Genomic DNA, 20,726 nt, shown 5'->3' on the forward strand with positions numbered 1-20,726 from the left:
AAGGCGCATGAACAAGTGTGTAAGATACCAACTAGATGGAGTGCTCGACAAGAAAGGCTTGGTCAAGCCTCCAACAACTTTCTCAAAATAAAAAGATTCCTCATGGGTTCTTTCTCTGATGTGCAACCACCTCATTAAATACATAATCTTCGAGGTAGTTACAACTCCTTAAGACTTGTGCAAGGAAGGAGTCAACAATAACAAATCAATTAATCTCCAACCATCTCCACATGTGTAAATCCCAAGGCAACTAATTTGGATGAATGTGCAAGATGAAGTAGTCAAACCCTAAAATAGTAAGTTGGCAACCCCGAATAGAACGAATCCAGGGAGACAAGAAAATTAAGGTTTTGAGGATGCCAAAAAGCCATGAGTAGCAATAAATATAAACCTCCAAGAGTAGTAAGAAGAGTCTCCATGCAATTCCCCCCTCCCCCCCCCCCCACTCAAGGATATGCCCAAATATAGTAAAATGACCAAGTAGATGTATGTAATGTGCCACCTTCCCCTTCAATTGTGGAAAGGAAGCAAATGAAGTAGGGTATCCAAGCTATTAACCTTAATCCAAATAAATTAGATTAATTTAACAATTGAACAATTGTATCAACCTCAACATGTGTGCATAAAGATTAATGCTCAAATATAACAATAGTCCCCCCTCCAATTAATCACTGACAAATTAAATCACCATGAACATGCATGCCAAAGAGTGATGCACTTTAATAAAGTGTTGTACCATGTAAATAAAAGATGTTCTTCCTAGCAAAAACCAACTATGATAACAACAAAACATAGAGCCCAACCTAAGGTGCACCACCACCAAGGAATTACTACATTAAAAGTAATTATCCAATCTTGAGAAAAAGGCTAGATCACCATCAAATCATATGTGAAATCATTGTTTATATCTCAAAATTAAGAAATAACACATCATTGAGGGTACTAACATCGTTGTACACATTTCTCCTAGGTAATGTTTAACAAATGTTACATCATAGAGTTAAATCACCTAGGAAAATCCCATAAGGACAACATGAATTATCCCGCCATAGCAAGTGTTAAATTCTAAACCTAGCACCTAACAATTTATTAACCTAGCAGATTATCTCAAATCTACTGAATAAAAGCACAACTGGGATTTTAACGTAAACAAAAGTATTCAGCAGAAGCACAACCAATCCCAATCACACATTACACAAACAAATTTTGCCCAACCAACAATTCTTTCATTAAAAATAATATCAAAACCATCTCAGGTTCCCTTCCTAGGAAAATGACCAACTGAGGAAATTACATATACAACAAGAACCTAGATCTAATCCAGTTGATCTAGATCTCCCGTGTTACTCCTTGCACTTTCCTCAAACCTATCACACTTGAATGGAAGTCCTTCTCCACTCAATTAGTGAGATCTCCTCTCAACCCATGTGCTCACTCATTGTTGTGTCTTCTCCCTTGGACTAGCCCTTCTTTTATAAGCTTGAGTTATGACCAAATCCCTAACCCTAATTTTCAAAGTGATTGACGGTTGAAAAAAGATGTCAAAATCACTTGAGATCAATGGTCTAAATTACACCTAATTCACCAATGCAAAAACCTTGACATTTCATTCAATTAACTCACTTTATCTTATTAAAAAAATTAATTTAATTGCTAAAGCAATTGCTAAGGAGGGTGTATTAGGCAACTTTTTCACTCCCAGACACTTGGGCCTATGCAGAATACCTAGCTGAGCTACAAATATCAACACTCCATCTTAACAGAGGTGAAGAGCCAATTGGACTAGTTTACCCTCCAATCCTAGCACATTGTACTTCTTCAGAGGCCTACAATGTCTGAATGTGATCCTAGGAGCCTCCACATGCTCCTGAGCATCCGTCAATGCCCAAACGAGTTTGCTTGTAACCCTATATAAGCTACTATGTTCATGTGAGTGGTACTTTCAGAAGGTTTTCTACATAGGCTTGGTGTCTTAGCATGTGGAAGACATTATTTGCCTCTTTTAGTAATTTGTGTCTTCTTTCCTAAGTCTGGCTTAGGAAGAACAATAATTAAAGTAAATTAATTATTGTGGACTATTAAGTCATTTTCTAAGGATAAATAATTTAATTATTTAAGTGACTTAGAAATAATCTCAATCCTTGATCTCTAAGATGGGGTTCTAGAAGGGAGATTGGGATTACGGATTTGGAGTCAATGAAGATTATAAAGGAAGCCTGGCGAGGAGGTGAAGACACATGAAGAGCACAAGTTGTGTGAGAGAGTCATCATTTAGAGAAAGTGATTTTCTATAAACGCGAGTGGCTCAGTGGACCAGTTAACAGAGAAGGAGAAGTGCGAGCGGGTTTGTGCGAATCCAAGAGAGTTGAGTAGGAGGAGATTACAGGGCCAAGTTGTCAGAGGGAGATTGATTTTATCTGGAGGCCAAGTTGTTATAGGGCCAAGTTTTCCTAGTGCACATCAATGGCACGCAAGGAGGGCACAGATCGAGTTGCTAACAAAGTAGTTGGGCCGAGTTATCTAGGTCGATTTCATTCGGAGGCTAATTTCCTAGAGGTTGAGTTACCTTGGGCCAAATTCATTATGAGGGAGTTGTGTTACAAGTTTCGAGGTTTTGTATTTTCCTTGCATCTTTGTGGGTCAAAAAACCCAGATTTTCCAGATAATGAAATGACAGAGAATTGTTGTGGGTGATTTTATTTTGCAATGTGTGATTGATCTCTATGTTTATTTCCACTGCATATATTTAATTCTAGAAGTTAAAAATACCAATGATTTTAGTTTTTGGTGATTCAGTAATTATTTGGGTAAATAAATAAATTGTTGGGGATAAATTAAATTTTCGTGAGAAAATATGGTTGGTATTAGAAATTCCACATGGTATTTGAGCTATCTAGAAGACTCTGAGAGGGAGATCTGAGATCACAAAGGTTTGCAATAGTGAGTTTTCCTTTTTGCAGCAGCAAAATTATTTCTTAAAATTTTGCAGTTGAGTTTTGTGGTCATGGTCGATTTGTGGAGATGGTATCATTGAGCAATTTGAGATACAAAAACAGGATGGACGAAGTATCAAATTTCAATCCCTGGAAGGAGCGAATTACTTGGATTATGAAGATGAATGGTCTCTAGGATTTAGTGAGCAGAGACATGCGGGTTCCTTAAAATTTGAATCTTGCAACAGAGCATAGGACCAAGGATATGAAAACCCGCTGCATAATTTTGGATGGTGTGAGGGATCATATAATTCCTCACATATCAGGGAAGGACACTTGAAGACATATGTGGGTAGCTCTAATCGTTCTTTATCAAAGTACAAACGAGAACATAAAAATGGTGTTGCGGGAAAAGTTAAACATCATCAAAATGAACAGATATGAGACCATGACATCTTATCTCACGAGGATCTAGCGAGCTCATCGGGAAACTGTGCATGATTCAGAGCTGGTTAAAGTTGCTCTAAAATGGTGCATAAAGCAATGGTCCACTCTTGTGGATGGGATTCTTGCTCATCAACAACTTCTTGATTGGAGCCAGTTATGGGATGACTTCACCCAGAAGGAGATCTAGGAAAACTCATTGACCGAAGAATAGCAAAAGGGAAATGAAGAGAAAGATGAGCTTGCTCTTGCTACACAAGCGAAAAGGGCAAGGTGAAGGCCAAGCAGAACCAAAGTGGAGGAGGATCTTCAAAGAACAAAAAGGGAAAGGACATGAGCAAAGTCAAGTGCTTTGCTTGTCATAAGTTCGAGCATTTTTCCAGTCAGTGCCCAAACAAAAAGAAGGGCAAGGGAAAGATTGCTACAACAACTACTACGCAAATGGAGAATATGGCCGAGAAGTTTGAGAAAAACTTCACCTTAGTATCTTACCTTTCTAAAACCATCATGAGAGGTGTCTAGTTTGTGGACAGTGGACCATCTCATCATATGACGAGATCTCAAGACTTCTTCACCAACATGACCAGGAGGCCTAGGGATGTAAATGTGGAGCTTGGTGACAAGGCCAAGTATGAAGTCGAGAGCACTGGGAGTATCGAGTTCCAAATGGACACAGGTGGCATCATGGATGTGAACGAGGTACTATAGTACCGGGGTTGGAGAAAATTCTCCTTTCAATTTCGGCCATGGAAGACAGAGGACTAGAAATCAACTTTAAAAGAGGTGAAGTGGTTGTTGGGTCGAAAGGGACCAATTTCAGCAAGAAGCGAGTGATTGGTAGAAGGGAGAGGGATCTCTATCTATTGAGAGGGCAGTCGATGAAGGCTCTCATTCATGAGAGTGATAGCCAAAGTGAGATTTGGCATAGGAGGATGGGGCACTTACACTACAGAGCTTTTCCTATGGTACAGAGGATGGTTACTAGTTTTCCAAAAATCCGAGTGGAGCAAGATGGAGTGTGTAAAGGGTGTGTGCTTGGCAAGCAAGCCAAAGTGGTGTATCCTCACAGCGAGACCAAGTCAAAGGGCATGTTAGACTTGGTGCATTTTGATATTTGTGGTCCTATGTCTGTAACGTCAATCACAGGGTCCTTATACTTTGCGACGTTCATAGATGATTATTCCAGGAAGACTTGGATCTACTTCCTACGGACCAAGGATGAGGTCTTTGATTGGTTTCAGAAGTTCAAGGTTCTTGTGGACGACCAGACAAGGTAGAAGATTATGGTGTTGAGATTAGATAATGGGGGCAAGTATACCTCCAACGAGTTCCAGGAATTTTGCAAGGAGGCAAGAATTAAGAAGGAGCTCACAGTACCTTACAACCCTTTAGTAGAATGGAGTTGCTAAGAGGAAAAATAAGACCATCATGGAGGCAGCGAGGGCAATGATCTTCCCTATGTTTTTGTGGTTCAATATAGTTGTGTACATGCACAACAGGAGTCCCCATGGGGTATTTGAGGACATGATTCCTATGGAGTTGTTTACAAGAGTGAAATCGGATGTGAGTCATTTGCGCATATTCGGTAGTCTAGTTTATGTTCATGTTCCTACAAAGAAGAGGACTAAGCTTGAGCCCTTATCTGAGAGGGGCATGTTTGTTGGCTACAACGAAGTCTCAAAGGCCTATTTAGCCTACATTCTAGGACAGATAAAGGTGATCTTAAGTTGGGATGTCAGATTTGATGAGGGAAGGACCCTTAGGAGATCTCATGAGAGGGATTCAACAGCAGTACAGGAGCGGTAGCGTGAGCCTCCTAAGGCTGAGTAGAGACAAGCAACACCATTAGGGACATAGTCAGCAAATTCGGAGGATGAGTTGGATACTCCTTCGAGCTCTACCAGGAGGCCAAGATGGGTTGAGCATACATTGAGGGATGTTGAGGAGCATGTGCAGGGTCCTAGCAAGACTTTCTGGCAAAGTAGACCACCGACCAAATATTCCATTTATTTGGCATGGACGAGTAGCATCAGCGAGTCTGAGCCTTCCACTTTTAAGGAGGCTATAGATGAGTAGGTTAGAGAGAAGCCATGATAGAGGAGTAGAGCTCCATCATGAGCAATAATGTATGGGATATAGTGCCAAGATCGGAGGGAAAGTCTATGGTCACTTCTCGATGTATCTACAAGATCAAACATGCGAATGATGGTAGTATCGAGAAGTATAAAGTGAGATTTGTGGCGAGGGGGTTCCCCCAGAAGGAGGGAGTACACTGTGATGAGACATTCACACCCGTCGCCAGACATGCATCTATTAGAGCAGTTATGTACATTACTTCAGAGATGGGGTAGAGGATACATCAAATGGATGTGAAGATTGCATTCCTCAACAGAGTTATTGAGGAGGAGGTGTATATTGATCAACCTTAGGGATTTGAAGTATATGGGAGAGATTCCCATGTATGTAGGTTGAAGAAGGCCCTTTATAGGTTGAAGCAAGATTTGCGTGCATGGTATGCCAAGATCGATGGATATCTTCTTGGTTTAGGCTTCACCAAGAGTGAGGCGGATCCCAACTTGTACTTTGTACTCGTTGAGGGTGAACCACTCATGTTGGTATTATATGTGGATGATCTCTTCTTGACAGGATCGAAGAAGCTCATAGGGATGTGCAAGGAGGATCTTGCTTCGGAATTTGACATGAAAGACATTGGCTTGATGCATTATTTTTTGGGATTGGAGGTGTGGCAACAGCAAGGAGAGATTTTCCTTGGGTAGGGCAAGTATCCAGTGGAGATCTTAAGGAGATTCAAGATGGAGGATTGCGGGTCTATATCTACAACTATGAACACTAACCTGAAGAAGTTGAGCGCTTCTGGAGGTGAATTAGTGGATCCCACACTATATAGGCAACGGATAGGTTCCTTAATGTATCTGGTCAACACTAGGTCAGATATATGTTTTGCTATGAACACACTAAGCCAATTCATGTTGAAGTCAAGATAGGTTCAATTGGTGGCAGTGAAGCATGTGCTAAGATACCTGCGTGTGGCAGTAGACGTTGGACTGAGGTATGATAGAGCTAGAGTGGAGCTGCAGGGGTACACAGATTCTAATTAGGCAGGGAGTGTGGTGGACAAAAAGTCGACATCTGGATGTTGTTTTAACTTGGGATCATCCATGATCTCATGGTTCAACAAGAAGAGGCAGTGAATGGCACTCAATCCAACAGAGGCAGAGTACATGGCAGCGAGTATGGTGAGTTGTGGGGCAATTTAGCTTCACAAGATGCTTGCACGACTATTTGATTTGCAGATGGGGCAAACAGAGATCCACTATAATAATTGGAGTTGCATTAAGCTCTCTGAAAATCCTACATTTCATGGTTGGTCCAAGCATATCGAGATCAGATATCACTCCATCAGAGACAGGGTCCACAGGGGTGTTATGAGATTGCAATACATTTCTACAGAAGAGAAGGTGGCAGATGTTCTCACTAAGCCTCTAGTAAAAGGGAAGTTTGTGAAGTACTGAGATAAGATGGGGGTGGTAGAGATTCCTTTCCTTGCTAGGAGGGAGTGCTGATGTGAGTGGTAGCTTCAAAAGGTCTTCTACATAGGCTTGGTGTCTTAGCATGTGGAAGATATTATTTGCCTCTTCTAGTGATTTATGTCTTCTTTCCCAAGTCTAACTTAGGAAAATTACAATAATTAAAGTAAAATAATTATTATGGAGTATTGAGTCATTTTCTAAGGATAAATAATTTAATTATTTAAGTGACTTAAAAATAATCTCAACCGTTGATCTCCAAGATGGTTCTAAAAGGGAGATTGGGGTTAGGGATTTGGACTCATAGCGAGGAGGTGAAGACACACAAAGAGCACAAGTTGTGTGAGCGAGTCATCATTCAGAGAAAGCAATTTTCTCTAAGTGCGAGTGGCTCAGTGGACCAGTACGCAGATAAGGAGAAGTGCGAGTGGGTTTGTGCGAATCCAGGATGGCTAAGTAGGAGGAGATTGCAATGTTGATTTGTCGGAGGGAGATTGATTTTCTCTGGAGGAGGCTAAGTTGTTGGAGGGTCGACTTTTCCCTAGTGCGCATAAGTGGCACGCAAGGAAGGCGCAGGTCGAGTTACTAGCAGAGTAGTTGGGCTGAGTTCTCCTGGCCAATTTCATCCAAAGGCTAATTTCCTAGAGGTCGAGTTACCTTGGATTGAATTCATTCTGAGGGAGCCTTGTTACAGGCTTCGAGGTTTTGTATTTTTCCTTGTATCTCTATGGGTCGAAAAACCCAAATTTCCCAGATAATGAAATTTCCCAGATAGGTGATTTTATTTTGCAATGTGTGATTGATCTCTCTATTTCTTTCCACTGCATATATTTAAAACTAAAAGTTAAAAATACCAGTTATTTTATTTTCCAGTGATTCAATAATTATTTGGGTAAATAAATAAATTGTTGGGGATAAATTAAATTGCCATGAGAAAATAAATTTGGCTAGTATTAGAAATTTAACATGCTCTCTCTAACCCCAATGGCCATTGTTGTGTTTGGGCTAGACTCATCTAGACAAATGAACACCTGTCGATTCTCAAATCTCACCTCAAATCCTCTATCCTCCATGAATAATACTGAGAGCAAGTTTTTCTTCAATTTTGGTATGACTATCACATCCCTAGCTTCCAACGTCCCTCCTAACTTTGGTTGAAACTTAATAGTTCCAACCCCCTTCACTACATATTTAGCATCAATAGCAAGCTCCATAAACAAATATGAGTTGATCTTCGTCAGACTACTAAATAGCTCTCGTGCCTCTATCATATGGTGTGATGCACCATTATGTAGGTACCAAGCACTCCTAGCATTGGCACTAGTAGATAGAAAAAATACAAATGAGAAGTGCTTCTCGAACTTCGTTGCAAACTCATCAAGCTAAACCTATGTTGATATTGTTTCCTGCTATGACTTCCCCCTCTCCCTCTTCCTATCTAGACACTGTGATGCATGGAACCCACTCTTGCAACAAATTAAGCACTTGCTTTTACTCAAGTCCTTCTTTCCTAGCTAAGAGGTTTCCCCCTCACTATTACCTTTAGAACTCTTTCCTTTGCCATTCTTGTCCATACCAGCCAAGGCTAGGTTCTCCTCTTCATCTTCCTACTTGCCAACCTTAGACTTCTCCCCAGTCTCTTCCTAGATGCAGTCATCCCAAAGTCTCTCCTAGGCACAGATTCCTTTGACAAATGGTTCCCATGACTTGGGAAGATCATTTCGTGCCACATTCACAAGCTCTACGTCTTATATCTTCTCCCCAATATTTGCAAGTTGATCCCATGTCTAGGTGATCCTCATGATGAAACTAATAACATCATCAAATTTTGACATCTAAATGGATCTGCATTTATTTCTTAAGATCATCTTCATGTTCATGTTGTTGCTTTGGAACAAATCTACTAGAGCTTTGTACATCTCCCTAGTTGTCTTCTTCTTTACCAAGTGAGGAATCAAGTGATCCTTCACAACATCCATGATGACATGTTAAGCACTAATGTCCTTTTTGTGGCCTGCCAACTGTGCTAGATCTATTGGCGATTGGGTCTCCTTATCCACAATCTTCCAAAGGTCATTCTCCTCCAGCAACAAAGTAACTCTTGCTTTCTAGGGAAAGAAATTTTATGTTCCATCTAATCAGTCCTAAAATCTGACACTGGTCGTTGCCATCTCTGATATGATAATTTAGCCTTGTGCTTACTCCTTCAAGCATCCACAAATAAACTGCTAGTTTATAGATCTGTGAATATCTCCCTTGTGGTTTTGCCTTAGACCTTTGACACACCCACTGAAAATTAATCCGCTTCCAATCCCCTGACTAGTACGGTCCCCCTCTCTCCCTCTGAAGGCTAACCTCCACCAATCTTGTTGGAAAACTTGTGATTGCAAATTTTTGCAACTATCGCCACATTGTTGTGAGCTTACCGAATTCCTGTGTGAGTCATCTTCTAGTTGCTACGCAATCCTATGCGCCTGCTAAAACCCAACACCCTCCAAAGCCCAACCAATGTTTTGCAGTTGCAATCGACTATGTGTCGAAGGCAACTCTTGTGGTGGTTTGCCACAACTCTAAACACCTCACTCACGTTTTCAATACGACTAAACTTGAGCCCCAACTCTCGACTGGCAATGGCCTAGACCTCTCCTTGGTCACCCATAAACAAGTCTCCTATTTGTTGGCAGCTCCCTGTCACATATGTTGAGCATGTCTTCCCGGCAACTATGATCCCTTAGCAACAAATCCCGACACTGCTCTGCTCTAGGCTACCTCGTGTATTATGTTCATGGCCCTAAGCGTTTGTGACCTCACCCACATAGTGAGTCGATGTCGCCACTCAAGAGTCAAGTATCTTTCTACCCCACTCAAGCAATGGTCTTCAACAACTGCCTACACAACAAGCTTCTCCCACTCCCCACAACTCTGCTCTCCACAACCCTATCTCGACTTCTTTCCTCCGCAACTCATTTTAGTTACAGACAATTTTTCCAATGCTCCACCAAGACCCTGATGCGGGGAGACATGGGTGTGGGGAGGCGCACAGGGGGGACGTGTGGGAGTACCCTCAAATTTTAGGGAAATTTTGGGGGTGCGGGGAGACGTCGAAGTATATAATTTTTAATTATATACATCTAATTCAAGTTCATATTCATTGTTCAATAATGAAAGAAAAATATTAAATAGACTAATAGTAATATGGATACCAATACATTGAAAATTGAAATTTGATCCACACATAAAATTTAAATTCATAATTGAATTAAATAATGGCATACATTGATCCACCGTCATCATTCATTTTGATACATACATCATTCATATGACATACTCATTATTCATCCATACCATGAGATTCAATAAAAATATTAAATAATGAAATATTCAAATACATTGATCCATATGATTCATCATTCTACAATCTACATTGATTTAAAAATAAATTCATCATTCATCATTCTAGAATCTAAATTGAAAGCAAAACATACCAACATATTACCATATACTATATACTAGATACTGAAGTTTTGAGGGAGATACCCAGACGCACCCTTTTTGGGGAGTCTTGTCCCCCACACTAGATAAACGCACCCCCTTGCGTCTCCCCAAAAAGGGTGTGTGGGGAAACGCACCCCCAGTAGACTCCCCGCATTGGGTGCGTGGGGTGCGAGGGGTGCGTGCACCCGACCCTGGGGGACGCATCCCTGTGGAACACTGGATTTTTCCATCTCTACAACAGTTCGTGCCTCCTAGTTGTTAGTTACTTGTTGCTTTATGGCTCAGCCCATCTTTCCTCTATGCATCTCCTTGTTGCTCGACCCGACAGCTGCTCATCTTGTCTCCATGCACCTGCAAACAATGGCAACTTTCTATGGCCTTTCGGTTGACTCCCTAGTGGCTAGCAATTCACTGTCAATGGGCTATCAAACTGTTGACCACCACCCATACACCTTTTTTTTAATTAAACTCTACTTAGTCATATTCATTCCAATTGTGTCGTACATTTTCAGCCACTTGTCTGAATTTCATACCTTGCATGATTTTTTTGGCTATGGCCTCAGCTCATACGGCCCTGCGATTTGTACAATTCTTGAGATTAGTCTTCAAAGAACGAGCTCTAAGACTTTGTAAAATTTTGAACCCAACACCTAGCAATTTATTAACTTAGCAGATTATTAACCTAGCAGATTATCTCATATCTACTAAATACAAGCACAATTGGGTTTTTAATGTAAACAAAATAATTAGTGGAAACACAACCAATTTCAATCATACATTACACAAACAAAATCTGCCCAATCAACAGTTCTTCATTAAAATAATATCAGAACCTACTCGAATTCCTTCCTGGGAATATGGCCTACTAAGGAAATTACATATACAACAAGAAATTAGATCTCGTCCAGCTAATAAAACCCTCCTTGGTTGATCTAGATCTCCCTTGTTGCTCCTTGCACTTTCTTCAAACCTATCACACTTGAATGGAAGTCCTCCACTCAATCACTGAGACCTCCTCTCAAGTTTTGTGCTCACTCATTGTTGTGTGTATTCTCCTTTGGCCTAACCCTTCTTTTATAAGCTTAAGTTATGATTAAATCCCTAACCTTGATCTCCATAGTTGTTAACAATTGAGATTAGATCTCAACATCACTTGAGATCAATAGATGAGATTACATTGAATTTTATAATGCAAAAACCTTTGCATTTCATTAAATTAATTCAGTTTATCTTATAAAAAGAAATTACTTTAATCACTCTAAGGTCTAAGGGTGTATTAGGTGACTTTTGCATGCCCTAGGTCTATGTAGAAGTACCTACCTTAGCAACAAACATCAACAGCAACATCATATGAAAAGAGGACATAGAGAAGTGCTAACTTATCCAAACATCAAATATGTTCCTCATCATGCAAGCAACACATGAGAATCATGTAAAACACCCCATCCTAATGACATCAACATCATACATCAACAAACCAAGCCACTAGTAAATATTAACAATGTCGTGAAACATCTTATAAAAAGAAATTACTTTAATCACTCTAAGGTCTAAGGGTGTATTAGGTGACTTTTGCATGCCCTAGGTCTATGCAGAAGTACCTACCTGAGCAACAAACATCAACAGCAACATCATATGAAAAGAGGACATAGAGAAGTGATAACTTATCCAAACATCAAATATGTTCCTCATCATGCAAGCAACACACGAGAATCATGTAAAACACCCCATCCTAATGACATCAACATCATAAATCAACAAACCAAGCCACTAGTAAATATTAACAATGTCGTGAAACATCTACCTCTTACCACCATCATCATCTAAACCCTCGGGGGGCTAAAACCATCATTTGAATCCAAGATAAGCAAATTGGCCAAACCTACATAATGAGATATTTCGATCCACATCCATCAAAAGTGTGACCAAAGGGATGATCAACAAGACAAAGCACATGTGGGAAGACCACCAAGCAATAAACACGATCAAACAACCTAGGAGAAGTGAAACTCCCCCAATGAAAGACCAACATCAAATGATACAATGCCATGAAGATAAGGGGTTTCATAAAGATGAATCCCACCAAGTCAGTCCAATAGCTCCCAGGAACCAACAACAATTTCTATCAGTGTCATGAAAATTACAAAGTGGAACCTCATACAACATAACAATAGGCCACAACTTGGGGACACACATTCTTCTTGGGAATGCAAGTTGACCCGAAAAACTTCAACCTATCAAGAAGAAATAAGAGGTAAGACCATGTGACGAGATAGATACAAATCAACATCCAAAACCACCACATATTCATTTTTCTTTTTTTCTTTTTGGATACATACCACCAAGAATTGAAAATTTAGTTACAACAATGTCAAAAAGTAAACAACTGCTCACATGTGTTGAGCATATTCATCCTACTCTACTCTAACCTAGGATGAAACACGAGGCTAAGTGAAATCAAATAGCCAATGCAACCATCCAAACATATCCTCAATGCCATCCAAACATATCCTACCCATGTTTGGTAATGATCCAAAGCAAGGTTACAACAATAAATTACATGAATATAGGCTAGAATCTCTAGCACATCATGGCTGCAAAATAAATTTACATTACAAAGATGCCAGCCGATACTAAAATCTGAACAACAGTAACATGCTCCAGCACATGCTACCTCAATCCAATCTTGAAGAGGGTTGAAATATGGTTTGGAAAAGGTACATGGTAACCCATCATCAACTTGAAAAATATCTTCTAAATGCCTCTCCAAAGGCTGATCTGCAATAAAAATATCATTCGCACCTCCAAATATTAAAGATGTAGGCTAATCCAACAAGAAAATATCTTCTTCTAAGCATTAGGATGTGGCATGAAATGAAATTTCAGATCTGGAAATGAAATTCTGATCACGAATAAATGGCTAGCAATGACTTTCATAAAATCTCAACATATTGCTGCCTGATACAATTTAAGCACTAAAAACATTCTTCTAGGTGAAAAATGACGTGCACATTCACTAAAATCTGGAGAAGAAGGTGGCTGAAAATTTCCAGCACTTTCATCACCACTAACATGCTCTTAAAACTGAAAAAACTCAACATTTTTCCTCAGAAGAGAAGGCTGAAAATTTATTGTTCTTTCCTTCATTTTTCCACCATAGCTCCAATCATCAAATATGTTCCCCATCACACATCCAACACATGTGGATCATGTAGTGTACCCTATCCTAGAGACACCAACATCATACATTAACCCACAATGTCACTAGGAAATATCAACAATGTTATGGAACATCTACCTATCACCATCATCATCTAACCCCTTGGGGGGCTATAACCATCATCCATATCCAAGATAAGCATATATACCAAACCGCCATAATGAGATAGTACGATCCACATCTATCAAAAGTGCAACCACGCAGTAATCAACAAGTCAAGAACATGTGGGAAGACCACCAAGCAGCAAGCAAAATCATCCAACCGAGGAGAAGTGAGACACCCCCAACTGAAGACCTCCATCAAATATTATGATGCCATGAAGATAAAGGTCTTCATAAAGATGAATCCCTCCCAAGTTGGTCCAATAGTTCTAAGGAACCAACAGCAAATTTCCATCGATGTGAAGAAAATCGCAATATGGAACCTCATACAATATGAGGTGTAACACCACGAATAGCTCCTTGGCCAAAGGAGTTTAAGTAATTGAAATTCGTAAGTCGACCTATCTTCACTGAATATATTCCCAAACTAGGGAGGTACATGGTTACTGCATTGTGATACGAGAAGCATTTGTCAAAATGTGTGATGTGTACGTAATGCTCTAGGGAACAATTCAATCTCAAGATTTTTTGGGGAAGCAACGCTCCCAGGTTTTGTCAACACTGGTTCAACTTCATTCTATTCAGGTTCATAACATGTTCTCCCAACCATGCGCTTGTGTTTGTTCCTCCTATCTATCCTTCTTGTGCTTAATAGTTAAATTTGACTACCATGATCCTAATCTGGAACAAACTTTTAGAGTACACAAAATCTATGCAGACAAGGAATAATTCTGCCATCAAGTAGATCTGTCTATTTCATCACATCATGCTTTTCAATATTTTTTTTGAATAGTCTTGAAATGATCTCTTCGTGTAACTTATTTTGTTATATTTCTCTCTCCTTGTTTTCCTCAGTTTGAATAGTCTTGAAATGATCTCTTCATATAACTTATTTTGTTCTATTTCTATTTCCTTGTTTTCCTCGGCAGGGCCTTCTTCCATGTGTTTTTGTACTTCCCTTGTTTTCAGTCTTCCTCCAGCCTCGTACAGAATACACTGATGGTGAAAGGGCCTCAAGTAATATCAAATTTGTAAAGGAATGTCTCCACAAAAATTATCACAACCTTCAAAATAAGTGCAAAAAAATGAGATTATTCCAGGAAAATAGCGTGCAATATCAATGGTTTTTCCGTGCCATTCTATAAAGTTTGAAAATGTTAAAACGTAAGAGTAATGAATAATACCAAAAAAGGACAACTTATATATTAATTTACAACATGACTTGTGCTACAATTTTACAGGCAGATCTTACATTTTCCAGCCCACAATTAAAACATTGTATCTGCACAACCATTTTTAATATAGATTTTCCAGCCCAGTACTAGTAATGACAGATTCTCCCCTAAACCCCAATTCCAGTAATATGTATACAAATATTTTTAAATCAAACTGCATGTTTAGCAAATGAGCACAAATTGTAAATGCATAAACACCATAAATAATGGGAAGACAAAGCAGACACAGAAATAGTAAAATGGGTAAAGATACAAAGAATATAGAAAATGTTTAGAACAACTGCCCCCTGGTAAATCATGGAGTCTCACAGCCCTGAGGGTTAGCTCAGTTGGTCGAGTCCCCGTCGTTAAAGCACCTCTGCTATTGAGAGGCCACGGGTTCAATTCTCTTGACACTCTCGGGGTCAGGCTCTGCGGTTAAGATGACAGGAACTAATCCTTTCAGGTAGATCTATCTGGTACAAATATATCCGTGGACGTAGTGGTTACCAATCTCTGGGGACCGTGAACCACATAGAAAAAACAAAAAAAAAATCATAGAAAATCATGGAGCCTCGCAAGTCACAATTCCAATACCAAAATGATTCAGACAAAGGCTAGGAGAATACTGGTAGGGCCAGCATTAAATAACCTAGCAAATATTACTGGTCCTTGATTTGCAACAATGTTGCCCTAGGTTCTCTTTGCAGTGTCAATCAAAATTCCCATGTAAGAACTACCTTATCTACTACCACAGAACCAAGTGATCGGTTTTTTATGTCAGTAGGGGCGTTACACAAAGACACAAACCTTGCTTCTCTTGGCACAACAACTTAGGATATAGAACCCTAGATTAATGTTGGTAAAAATTACTTTATGAAATGTCAACACGGCTCACAGTAACATATGTCTCATTGATGTCTCCCTACAATTTATAAAAGACCTTAAAGACATGTAGCACATCTGATGCAAAAAATAGAATTAACTCGAGATGTCGAAAATAAGACCACGGAATTCTCATTCTCTTACAAGTGGCATAGTATAAAACATCCGTTGAAGCCTAATACAAGAATATTCAGCTTCCTTTGTGATTTCTTTCTTCCAAAATCACAGGAATTTATTTTAATGGACAGAGAATTGCTTTAAGTGATTGATAAGTAATTGTTTTTTACGGATACTTATAGTATTGCAATGTGGCAAGCATGCACCTTCCCAATCTGAGTATATATTTAATATAGTTAAGTTGTTTCACAATATTCAATTACTCAATCTCTTTCAGCTAAGCAGCCATGGATTTGAGGGAGGTATTTATTCTACCAAAATCACGAAGGACTTGCACTTAACCCCATCCACAATAGACGGCCTGCTTACACAATTGCACCAGCCACAAGGGGCGAACATGGGGAATTTGAACCTTGACGGAGGAAGATTGCCACCTCGCCTTACCAACCAACCAAGCCCCCTTTGACGAGTAATTTAAGTTGTGCTCAGAAGCAAATTTGTCATATCCCTCCTGACGTTCTACGACCCAAATTTCGGGCCAGACCCGGTACGAAACTCCTGGGCGTGTTATTAGAATAATTGGGGACTGCCAACCACGAATGCTCTAAGAATCAAACCCGGTCTACCGCCAGACCACAGCCCAGCCGACTGAATTTTGAACAATTAAAAAAAGATGAAAAAAAACCATAAACCATAGATGGCTTAATATTCTGGACGGTCCATTCATTTCTGTGCCAGAAAAGAAGTCAGATAAATCTGTTGTAGGGTTAGGGGTTGTCAAATTCCGTGGTTTTTCTCGCAGATTCCTTGCGGGCTATATTGGCAATATATATTAGAGGATCTTTGCCAAATGCATTTCTGGAAAGTGGCTTATGATGACATACCTTGAAAGGATCCACGAGAGAAGAAAATGAGCTCTGAGGCCTTCGAGCTTAAGGCATGCAGACCCCAATTTTGAAGATCTGATCACTGGATCTGTATTAAGCTTTTCGGATTTGCCCCTGCAACTTCATCACCATCTTCGAGCGAAAGTAAAAGCACAAAATAAAGTAAATAAAGTTTACATCTGGTATTTTAATCAGTTCAATGACTGTGTTTCTTTTTCCTTTCAGAAGGAGCCATTTGTATCAAGCGGTGGGGTCACATCATAATGCTTAAAGTAGGGACCTTCTCATCGTGAATCTAAGAAGGTATCACTAACATTCCATCATATACAAAGTACAGCCAGCAGCTTGTAATTGATGGACTTAGCTTTTAGTGCATGTAATAGTTCATAAATCATTATCTCATAATTGTTGCGCATATTTATGGGATGAAACACTACTAATCAAAAAGGTGAGTTGAAGAGTGAATAAGGATAATAATAATAATCCTTGTTTTGGCCATTCTAATAATGGTTTAGGTAACTAATAAATTACGAAGCAAAAACCTTAGGATGGGTGGAATCAAGGTTTGGATTAAACTTGCTCAACCAAATTATTCTTTAAAAGGAAACATAGCACCCAAAAATGTTTGGATTAAACTTGCTCAACCAAATTATTCTTTAAAAGGAAACATAGCACCCAAAAATATTGGGATGTATTAGGGAAGTTAGAGGAAAAGTCATGATCACCATGTTTAAATAATAAGAAATTATCAAAGTTTAACAATAAACTTTGGAAGGAAGCTATTTATGCAAGTGATTTCTAGAAGTAAGAACATTAACAAGGAAGCTATTTATGCAAGCGATTTCTAGAAGTAAGAACATTAACAAGTGAGGAAAGTTTGGGGTAGAGATTAAGGGTTTTATTTATTTGTGACCCAAATTAAACATTTATATTTAGCAATTGAGATGAAGTAACATATTTTTGGGTTTTTGGTAGCATCAAGTATGTGTATGGAGAAAAGATCAAGGGAACGAGAGGATATTGGAAGATGTCTTGAAAGGACATGGAATCTTAGCACGCATAGTCGGTGAAAAGGAGGAATTGGATATGGAGAGTAAGAAAAAGAACAAAAGGAATTCATAAGTTTTGTTTTAAGCAAAGTCTTTCGGTAGAAATCACATAAGAGAATTTTTTGGCTGACGTGTTTCAAACCAACAAGTGTGGTTCATCTTCAGGGCTAGATGAAGAGGTAGACCATGGCAAAGGCTTGAATAGAGAGCAATGTAGAGACATAATTTCAAGTAACGGCTATATTTGAACAATAATATTTAAATTATGATATTAATTTATTAATATATTAAAAACAAATATTATTAAGTGATGGTTATATTAAACGGCTAGTTTTTGAAAAATAATATTTAAATAATGATATTAGTTTGTTAATTTATTATAAAATATTAGTTTATTAAAGTTATGTTTTCCTTTCCATGAAATACATTCCTCTCATTCAAATGATGGTGCTAAAGGTAAACCTAATTATTCATGGCTCAAGGTCAATAGAGCAAAATGGTTATAAAGAGTTCAACATGTCACTTATGGGAACCGATCTTAGATGTGGACAATAATAATCCTCTAAACCACCCAAGCTAGACCCAATTAACAAATGATTTCATAAGCTATAAAGGAGATGATGAATATAATGGAAAGGGTGTCGGATATTTGTGATCCTATTTTTCGAGCATACCTTTTAAAGCTCTTTTTAAGCCCTACTTGTAGTCCTAAATAGCCCTTTTTCCCAACACTCAAATGTCTATGTATCTTATGTATACATTATTTTGAGATTTTTTCTACCTTTCTAGCTAATCATGTTTTGCTAGATATACTAAGTGTGGATTTAATGGTGTATCATTTTCAAGAGTTGGGGAATTACCATTTCAAGTTTCAATTATTGACATACATATCTTTGAGTCTATTGTTTGACCTTCTTGCTTCATGGTTCATCCTACCTAACCTTTATTGAGTTTAACATGCATTGAAAAATGAGTTGTGTCATCGTATCAGCCTTCCTATTGATCAAGTAATAACCTTCATATTCTTAAGCCTCTATTTGGTTCAATAGCTCAATCGTTGATTGTTTAAGTTAAGTTAACCATGAGTAAATCATTAAGTTAAGTGTTATCCCATTCAGTCAACCCTATTAGATCAACCTTGGAGGGCCAGGCAACTCTATTTTTTAAACTATGGGGAAAGTCTAATTGTGTCAACTCTACAAGGCCATTTTTGTTGGATCATTCATCATTACATTGTCTATGATACCCGATGGCAAACTCTTATAAATATTTTAAGTCTTGGCTCAACCTTCTATCCTATTAAGTCAAACTATCACATCAAAAAAGTTGAAAGTTGTTGAACCTATCTCGATACCACCCAATGCTTTGATGACCCAATAAGTTACTAAAGAGGAAATCCACTTTGGCAATGTTTTATGCATATAAAATGGACATGTCACCTTAAGTTGCATGCGAGAGTCCATGGTGTAAGTTTGAATGAGGAATATTGTAATACCCCCAACCACCCACTTGGGTATATCATTGTTGAACCCCATAAATGTGATCCCTAGTTATCCTTTTTCGATACTATTTCCATACTTATCCTACCTTTTTCCCCCTTTAAGCCTATCATATTAACCTCCAATGATATTAATAACATGGTTAGGTACATAATGCTTCATTCTTCAAACTTATGTTGTAATCAAATAATTAAGTGTTTTTAGAGGTTGTTTTGCTAATGAGAGAACCTTAATTTGCTTTCAATGCCAACTGAAGACTTTTGGTACCAAAGGAACCTTGGATCAAGGAAATCACATTCATGGCTAACCATGTGTGGGATCACTCTCCAAGTGGATCAAGCACCTAACCACATGGCAATCATTTTCAAGTGTGGATATGTGTCTTCTCTTCGATGGTCTCAAGGTCAAACAAGGAAGGCTCTATGGTATAGCAAGTTCAATCAAACCCTATTTATGTCTATAATTGAATAGTATGAGGGATCTAGTTGGCTACACCAAGGTTATAAATAATCGATGAAGTTCGCAATGCTATGAGATATCTTCTTGTTGCACTCATGGCTAATACAAGAGGCTTCATCCCTCATAACCAGGGATCAAAGCCTATCCTTGGACCAAACCCTTTCTGAAGAATGTATTCACTATAATTCAAGGATGTAATCTCTAAATTCACTTAGGCACTTTGATGTTGGGAGAGTTGGATATCCTATGTAAATTGTGTTGATAATACTCCTAAGAATGTGTACTTTTGTGCCTCAGCCTTATGGCACCAGCCTTGATGTAACTCTAGTTTCGATTTATATGAAAGTTGTTATTGATCCATCATCATGGTGACTTTTAATCTTTGAGCCTATATCGTAGTTGGGCGCCACTATGGGAGGGCCCCTCACAAGAGTGTCTTTATTGTAAAGTATCTCTTCTTTTCATTTGTATGTTTGTGTTGTTTCACATTCATTCTTGTTCATGCTTGTTATAAGTCATAAAGACATAATGTTTATATGACTTATAGTATTTTGTTTATTATCATTTCTATTGTTTATATATATCATATGTAGAGTAACCTTGTGTGAAGGATTTCTATTATATAGGCATAGGCCTCGTTACTTGGTCATGTTACTTTCAATATTTGTATTGGATCAATGATTGTTTACAGTTCTGTTGTGAACATAGATTTCAACAATACTATATTTGTCATGCAGAGATTTGTTTGTATTCATGTGCAATAACCTTGAGACTTATATTGTTGTTTGAAGTATGATTCAATCTTATTGCTTTACTATAACTCTCATGTCCGCAATTAATAATGTCGCTAAGGGAATTCTCAATTTTGCAATTT

At 38.6% G+C, this 20,726-nt stretch overlaps 1 protein-coding gene across 2 annotated transcripts in view; it reads right to left on the reverse strand.

Annotated features, from left to right (window-relative positions):
* Positions 1-17,131, reverse strand: part of ARPC3 (actin-related protein C3) — a 142,716-nt gene extending 125,585 nt beyond the window's left edge. Inside the window, exon 1 of one of the 2 annotated variants that reach the window (XM_089447493.1) lies at positions 16,843-17,131. The gene's annotated coding sequence lies outside the window, so the exon portion shown is untranslated. Of the gene's footprint in view, positions 1-16,327; positions 16,715-16,842 lie in introns of those variants that run through there. The other variant, XM_089447494.1, reaches the window with a different exon arrangement.
* Positions 17,132-20,726: the final 3,595 nt, after the last annotated feature.

This window comes from Pinus tabuliformis, chromosome X (genome assembly GCF_031772625.1).
Source record: "Pinus tabuliformis cultivar Carrire ecotype Pingquan chromosome X, CPIR1, whole genome shotgun sequence".
Lineage (NCBI taxonomy): Eukaryota > Viridiplantae > Streptophyta > Pinopsida > Pinales > Pinaceae > Pinus > Pinus tabuliformis.